We start from the raw sequence: 8,668 nt of genomic DNA, 5'->3' as shown, positions 1-8,668 counted from the left end.
TCTCAGAATCATTTATTAAAAAGTTTGTCTTTTCTCCAATGTGTGTTTTTGGCAACTTTGTCAAGCATCAGATGACTGCATCTGAGTGGGTTTGTATCTGTGTTTTCTATTCTGTACTGTGTGTCTGTTTTTATACTGGTGAAGAAGAAGAAAGAAGAAGAAGAAGAAGAAGAAGAAGAAGAAGAAGGAGGAGGAGGAGGAGGAGGAGGAGGAGGAGGAGGAGGAGGAGGAAAGAAGTGACAGCTCAAGAAGCCAACTAAGTGACTAAGTTGGTTACATTCAATTAATATAAAATTAGAAAATACTTTAGGTTAATACAGAGAACTCTGGAGAGTTTTTGTCATTGACATTTATTTATTTATTTGTTTATTTATTTATTTATTTGGAGGGGGCTGGTAACCTGGGATTGAACTCAGGGACACTGAGTCACATCCCCAGCCCTATTTTGTATTTTATTAAGACAAAGCATCTCACTGAGTTGCTTAGTGCCTTGCTTTTTGCTGAGTCTGGCTTTGAACTCTTGATCTTCCTGCTTCTGCCTCTGGATTCACTATTTTTATCCTTAAAAAGAAATATTGATAAATTATTTTAAAACTTTGGTTCCTAAATATGATGTAGTTATAAATAGTAGGAAAATGTAACTATTTTATCCTCCAATTAAAGATATGTCTCTTTTATTTTCCTATCGTGGTTAAGATCCAATACTGAATTTTGATTTTGAAAATCTCAGGATCTGTTTAGCTTTCACTGCTTCAGTGAAAAGGCTCATCTTAGTTGTTCAGCGCCACCTGCTGGACCTGCAGGGAAACAAGGCCTTCTAGCTTATTTTAACAGACTTCAACAAACAAACTCAGTCCTTTTCCTGGGGCAGGCCCTAGGGCTGTCCCAGATGTCCTTGAATGACAGTTCTACACAAGTGGCCAAGAATCAGCTACACGATGAGAATAAGTAGTTGGCTGTTAATTGACCCTTGTATTTGCAGTCAGATGATAGAAACCAGATTTTCAACTTTGCTCCATCCTGAATATCTGCCTTTGAGATTCATGACTGTGGGAGTTTTGACTAGCTATTAACTCTCCAGAGCTTGAATTCTGTTTTCTAGAAACTTGGGTAATAATATCGATGACTTTTGTGAAGCCCAACTAAAGAAATGCAAAGACATTTGCACACTGTAAAATGTGATGGAAACGTGAAAGTTCCACCACTTCTCCTTTCAGTCCTTGATGGAAAGTGCCACTTGGAAGGTGGCACCCACTTCCCCTAAGTGAAAAGAATTGTGAAGAAACAGCTATTAGAAGACACAGATGACCTGAAATGAGTGCCGGAAAGAAGAGAAGAATCTTAACATACATCAAGTGAAGAACATATATACATCCATTGCACATGATCATTTTGATATTTGGATTATGTCTTAATGTTGTTTCAAATTTTCCATAAATTATACCAGAACAAAACATATTAAAACACAAGGAAAAAAAAAAACAGTAAACTACCGAAAGTTACCTGTAAACCATGATATATCACTTCAAAATAGTTAATGAGAATTATTTCATTCTTAGAAATAAGAAGTCTTTTATTCTTAATATTCTTTAGAAAATACACACATAAATATTAAATAAAAGATATGTAGAGTTATATCTATTATATAAAATGTACTCACTAGAATAAGAGAAAAGAAAAATCTCTAATCAAAGAAAAGATAAAAAGGGGGGATATATAGGAGAGTGTGAAAAAGAGAGGAAAAACTAAGATGATAGAAATTTGACAAAAGCATAAAATGTAAATGTACTAAACTCTTGTTGATGACCAAGTTCCAATAAATAGTACAAAATTTAAAAAGCAACTGTAGAAATTTTATGACACACTCAAAATAACATTAAAATAAATCATTGCCAAGTTGTATGAGGGACAAAATATTTTTTAAAGGGTGTTACATGAGGGTATAAGGTGAATATTAGGCCTGATGAAATATTTTGAATATTGATAAGTGGTACCATACTCAATGATGTAACTATCATGAATCATATAGATTCAGTAATAGGGCTTCAACACAGAAAATAATACTGACTAGTAGTATGAGAAGAATTAGCAAAATCACATTGCAATTGGAAACAACCCTACCTCCTTCAATCTTTGATAAAGAATGTAGATAAAAATTACCTAGGCATAAGGATTTGAACTGAATATGGGACTTACTATATGTGTATCAATTTTCATGTGGTGGTGAGCATCCTTAACCCAAAACTCTGATATCTGAAATTGCTTGAAAATCTGGAAATGTTTGAGAGGTCAATATGACACTACAACTGGAAAATTTTATACCACAAAACTTGGTTTCATGCAGAAACTTCTAAAAGTAGTATATAAAATTACCTTCAAATTATGTGTACAAGGTGAAAATATCTTGGCTCCATCCCCAAAACTACCGAAAGTTGCCTGTAAAACATGATCTATCACTTCAAAATAGTTAATGAGAATTCTTTCATTCTTAAAAATAAGAAGTCTTTTATTCTTATATTTCATTGTTATATATGTGTTATGATTTGGATGTGAGGTGTCCCCCAAAAGCTCATGTGTTAAACAATGCAAGAGCATTCAGAGGTGAAATGATTGGGTTATTAGTGTCTTAACCCAATCAGTGAATTAATCTCCTAATAGGGACTAAATGAGTGGTAACTGAAGGTGGGCAAGGTGTGTCAGGAAGAGGTGTGTCATTCGGGTGTGCCTTTGGGGTACATATTTGGTGAGCTGAGCTAAGCTCTCTCTGCTGGCTGATCATCCTGTGAGACGTTTCACCCACCACACTCTTACACCATGATGTCCTGCCTCACGTTGAGCCTGAAGGAATGGAGCTTTCTATGGACTAAGACCTCAGAAACCATGAGCCCCCAAACAAGCTTTTCCTCTCTAAAATTATTCTTGTCAGGTCTTTTAGTCACAGCTTTGAAAAAGCTGATTAAAACCATATGCGTGTACATTTTAGAAAAGATAGCCTATTCAACAAATGGTCCTGGGAAAACTGGAACTCCATATGGAGCAAAATGAAATTAAACTTCTATCTCTCACCCTGCACAAAAATCAACTCAAAGTGTATCAAAGACTTAGACACTAGAACAGAGACTCTGTGCCTAATAGAAGGAAAAGTAGGACCAAATCTCTACCATGTCAGTTTAGGACCTGACTTCCTTAATCAGACTTCTAAAGCAAAAGAAGTAAAATGAAGAATCTACAAATGGTATGGATTCAAACTAAAAAACTTCTTCTCAGCAAAGGAAAAATCAATAATGTGAAGAGAGAGCCTATGATATGGGAGAAAACCTTTACCGCACAAACCTCAGATACATCACTAATCTCCAGAATATGTAAAGAACTCTAAAAACTTAACACACACACACACACACATTAATCCAATCAATAAATGGGCTAAGGAACTGAACAGACACTTCACAGAAGAAATACAATGTTGATCACAACAACATGAAAAAATGTTCATCATCTCTAGTGATTAGAGAAATATGAATCAAAATTCCACTAAAATTCCATCTAACTCTAGTCAGAATAGCAATTATCAACAATACAAGCAAGAATAAGTGTTGCTGAGGATGTGGGGAAAAAGGTACACTCATATATTGCTGGTGGGCCTGCAAATCAGTGCAACCACTATGGAAAACAATATGGAGATTCCTCAGAAAACTGAATGGAACCACCATTTGACCCAAATATAGCATTCTTTCATTTATACCCAAAAGAATAAAAACCGTCATTCTGCACTTATGCAGCCATATCAATGGTTATAGCAGCTTGATTCACAATAGCTAAACTATGGAACCAACCTAGATGCCCTTCAACAGATGATTGGATAAAGAAAATGTGGTACATATACAACAAGGGAATATTACTCATCCTTATAAAAGAATTAAATGATAGCAGTTGCAGGTAAGTGGATAGAGCTAGAGAATATCATGCTAAGCAAAATAAGCTAATTCCCCAAAACCAAAAACCTAAGGTTTTCTCTAATAAGTGGATGCTAATCCATAATGATGGGTGAGGCTGAGAAAGAATCTAGCAACTTTGAATTGTGCAGAGGGGAGTGAGCCTAGGGAAGGGATATGGAAATGAGAAGGATGGTGGAATGAGATGAACATGATTCCTCTCTATATATGTATAACTATGCTACACCATGCTTAGCAAGAGGAAAGAGATGTTGTGCTCCATTTGTGTACAGTGTGTCAAAATGCATTTTACTGTCATGTATAACTAATTAGGATAAATTTAAAAAGAGAAAAAAAGAAAAAATCTGTATGTATGTGTAAGTATATATATCTATATATATATAACTATATCAAAGTTATATATATATATATATATATATATATATATATATATATATATATATAAATATATATAATTACTCAGAGTCAAATGGGCAGGAAAATAGGTATTATTGAAAGCCAACTTTAAAGAAAGATAAAACAAACTTTTTTGTTTTGAATTTCCATCTTCAGAAAACTTAAAGGCCAAGAAAACTTTTTTATAAGAGAAGAAGATGATGAAGTGGAACAAGAGGGAGAAAAAATACCTATGAAGGCTAGTCGGTGTTGGAGAACATGTCAGTGGTGCCTGGCCAGGGCAGGGCTAGTTTCTCTTCTCAACATGAGGAAGGTCAGAAGTTAAAACACCTTGGAGCTTTAATTCTCAGTGTAAAGAAATTCCCCTTAGTTTTAGATGCATCCCCTTAATTTCAGAGGGAGTCTGTTTCAAATTATCCTATTTAGTACAACCTGCAGTCTTGAGGGAATCAGAGCTTCGTGTGTTCTGGCTGACTGTCCATCATCAGATCAGTGTGCAGAACTTGAACACAAGGAGTCAGATGCTTTTTCCTAAAGGAGGCAAGTTCTGGTTCATTTAATAGTTCCAGCTAGAGGAAGGACCTTATGGTTAGTTTGTAAAATAACTTTTTTCATACCATCACAGCTGTTTATTTTTTGGGGTGTTGGACATGTTTCTCCATTTAATCTCTCCTCTGAATATCAACTATGTCCTCTGAAGACACTGTGGACTATTAGTCAAACATATTTGTCCCATGCCATGGGATCCTTGTTCCATTCTTTGATCTCAGTGGTCCCAACTCAGTGGAGAAGTGACACTTTGATTCAGTGTCAGAAGACCTAATTTTAGCCAATGTCAAGCAACAGGATTTTAAAAAGATCTGCTCTTAGGCCAGAAAATCACAAAATATTAATAATAGCAAAGCAATCCAGTCTGTATAATAGATCTGAAATAATGAACATAATCTCTTTAGTTCTATAATCTTTTTTGAGCCTCTTTTTTTTTCTATTAGAACATTATCGTTATAGTATTATAACCACAACCACATATGGAATTTGATTTCAATCCACATTCCCTCCTTCCCCTGCTCAATTTCTCTCTCCTTAGCCTCCTCCTGTTCTCCTTCCCCTACTCTACTTATCTTCCTTTCACCCTTGGTGTCTCTTCCTAAGACACTTCACTATGGCTTGTGCTTGTGGCATGCACACATTCTGGCCCAGATCACTCCAAATTAACATTTTCTCTGAGCCTCAAGATAGCCTCCAGCCATACTTTATCTCTTTCTACTACTAGTGAAAGCAGGAGGGTGAGTTGTTTCAGCTGCTTCCATTCCTGTTTTATTCATCACTGCTTGAATCATTATGGAAGACTTTGCCCAGGTTCTTAGTGGCGCTCAGTAGTAGTGAGCAGAACCAAGGGAGTGAACACTGTGCACATAGTCTCTCCTCCCCTTTTGTCATTCAGTCCCAATTCCTATGAAACAGAGTTGAAAATCCAAATAAACATTCTAACTTCACTTACCTTTCTTTTCTTATTTTTAGTTGACTTTAAAATCACTAATTCTGGAAGTCATGGAGCTGAGCAATATATTATTATCCTCCTACTAGCTTTGCTGAGATAAGCCCAGGGACATGTGTGCATGGTGAAATCATTTGACCAAGTTGATGTTAAAGGATTTGAATCCCATTTTTGTCAAAGCTAATGACTTGCCTTGGGCCTGCACAGGTGTTGGATAGGTGACATTTTGACATCAGAGGACCAGAAATTCCACACTCATATCTGCAAACACCAATAATTTCTGAACATGCATCTTGAGAGGAGCCATGGCATTGGATTGCACGTGTGTAGACCACTGCTTTGTTCACCTGGAGTCAACTTTCCTCATGCCTTAAATCACCTTGCATCTTTATCCCAGAAAAAACAAACAAACAAACAAAAAAAACCATAAACCTTTGTTATAGGAGAGTCTCCATCTCCTTATGCTCAGTCAATGCACAAATCGACATTTTCTCTTTTAAATCTTGTCATTATGTGACTGGAACATACTGCATATTGTGCAAAATAGGTCTAGTTTGGTAATATCTTGGTGAGACAGTCAAGAAGAAAGTCCAGAAGGATCTTTGTCATGGCTTTTCAGACCTTTACTGCTATGGAGACCTGTGCACAACTTAAAACAAGTGTCAAGGACACTTGTCCCAGGGACCATTCCCAGGGCTTTACCCTGGTTCACTTTTTCACTGTAGAAAGACTCTCTGGGTGTGAAGATGTCCTACCCTGTGAGCCACTTTTGTACAAGTGAACATGTTCTTATTTCTTTTTCCCTCTAGTTTAACTTTTCTTGTGACAGTTCTGGGTTTGGGATGCACAGTATTTGATATCTGAAAGGAATCTCTGGTTTGAACTTCATTGGGAGGAGTGTGGTTTGCAGTCAGAGAAGGATTAACGATTCTCTGTCCACAGAAGTTCTCTTTTTTCTCTCTGGTTTATTCTGGTTCTAGATGGGGATGGCCCATATTTGATTACAGAGGTATGGTCTGGTCTGGTTTGGCCTTCATTGCAAGGGTCCTCATAGCTGGTTCTACCTGCAGCATCTTTGTTTGTATGTGGTGCCGAGGATCGAACCTGGGCCGCATGCATGCCAGGCGAGTACGCTACCACTTGAGCCACATCCCCAGCCCCAGCATAAGTAATGAAATGGAAAATATTAATTACATCTCCACATGCAGCCCATTTGTTGGCATTCTCCCAAACTGGGCCACTTACACCTATGAATCTATGAGAGGGATAAAAGTGATTTTTTTTTTTTTTTTAATACTGCCTGATCCTCAGGAGAGTAATGAACTCACAATGGGTCCTTGAGACAGTGTTGGGAAGAATTTAACTTAAACTTGTCAAGGTAAACTGTCCTCTTATTTTTGAGGAATAGTTTTAGCATGGGTTTCTGGGGCCACTCTGCTCATTCAGGGATTTCTCCTGAACATTTTAACATAATTAACTCACAGAAATACTTGTAGCTTTTTATGGTGAATTTATTTTGGATTCTGAACACCTAATTGAATATTTTGTTTCATCAGCATGCCTAATTTAAAAATTTGGGTGGAGTATCTTTAAAATAAATCTTAAATTACAATTATAAGAAGAATATGTAAAGTGTAGCTCTCTATTTTTTCTTCTGATTATATCAAGAATAACCATTATTCAAGGTCACTTGCAGATTTATTTCACAGTCCTATGTGGAATGCAACCATGTAAGTGTTAACTCCTACATTATTAGAAACAAAAAAAAAAAAAAAGGAAAAATAAGAAGGAGGAGGAAGAGAAAAAAGGAGAGGGAAGTGGGAGGAAAAAGAAAAAAGGTCAAGAGTCTTTTTAAAAAATCAGGCTGCTATGAAAACCACTTTACCCCCCAAACGTTGGCTCTCAACCCTCGTAATACAGAAAAGGAATATCTTAAAAGTTGAGTCATATAAACAAGTGACCTTATCTTCTTCCATGTTGCCATACATATAATTTGGATTGAATTGTCCTTTAAAAAATTGATAAATTCATATTGTTATTATATCTCTCCTGTGTATCCTGTGTGTCAAGTATAGCACTTTAACTTATAGGGGTTTTCTTTGACAAAGAAATAACTTGAAATGCTCGTCTGATATTTCATGTATGTAAAACTGTCAATGATAGATTAGGTGGATGGAAATAAAATAAATATTTATAAATGTACTCTTCATGGAAGTCTTAAATTTCTGTTATGCTGAATATTGATTAAACATCTGAGTCATTTATAAATAAGAAATTTAGGGAATGTTGCTTATTTCCCAAAACAGCTGGATATCATCACTAAGGATGCCCATATGCCCAAGTCTGGTAGCACCCCTTGTGATTTGCCACAAGAAGCAGAGAAATTGACCTCCAGCTAGGCTGTCACTGTACATACTCCCCTTACAGGTACAAAAGAAGTCTGTTGACTTACCTGGGGAGATGAGGCACATATCAAACTACATTACTAAGTACTTCTAATGTCACCCTGAATTCATGATACACTTAAACCCAGCCACCATGGTTCACACTGATGCTTAAGTACCTATTCATGATTGTATCCAGATTATAGAACAAATTTATCCCTGGCATCCTGATCTAATAGAACTGCCTTTCAAGAATCCATAACTTCAGGTGTCCACTTACAGAAGCATTTTTTAGAACCAAGTTGTGTTGCCTTGCTGTCACTATGATAAAAATACCAGATAAGAATACATGAAGGAAGAAAGTATCTTCCACAGGTATGGTGGAGGAAAGTGGCTCAGTATTGGAAGCCAGGAAGCAGGGAGAGAGAGAGAGAGAG

This window comes from Marmota flaviventris, chromosome 7 (genome assembly GCF_047511675.1).
Source record: "Marmota flaviventris isolate mMarFla1 chromosome 7, mMarFla1.hap1, whole genome shotgun sequence".
Lineage (NCBI taxonomy): Eukaryota > Metazoa > Chordata > Mammalia > Rodentia > Sciuridae > Marmota > Marmota flaviventris.
This window is presented reverse-complemented; position numbering follows the sequence as displayed.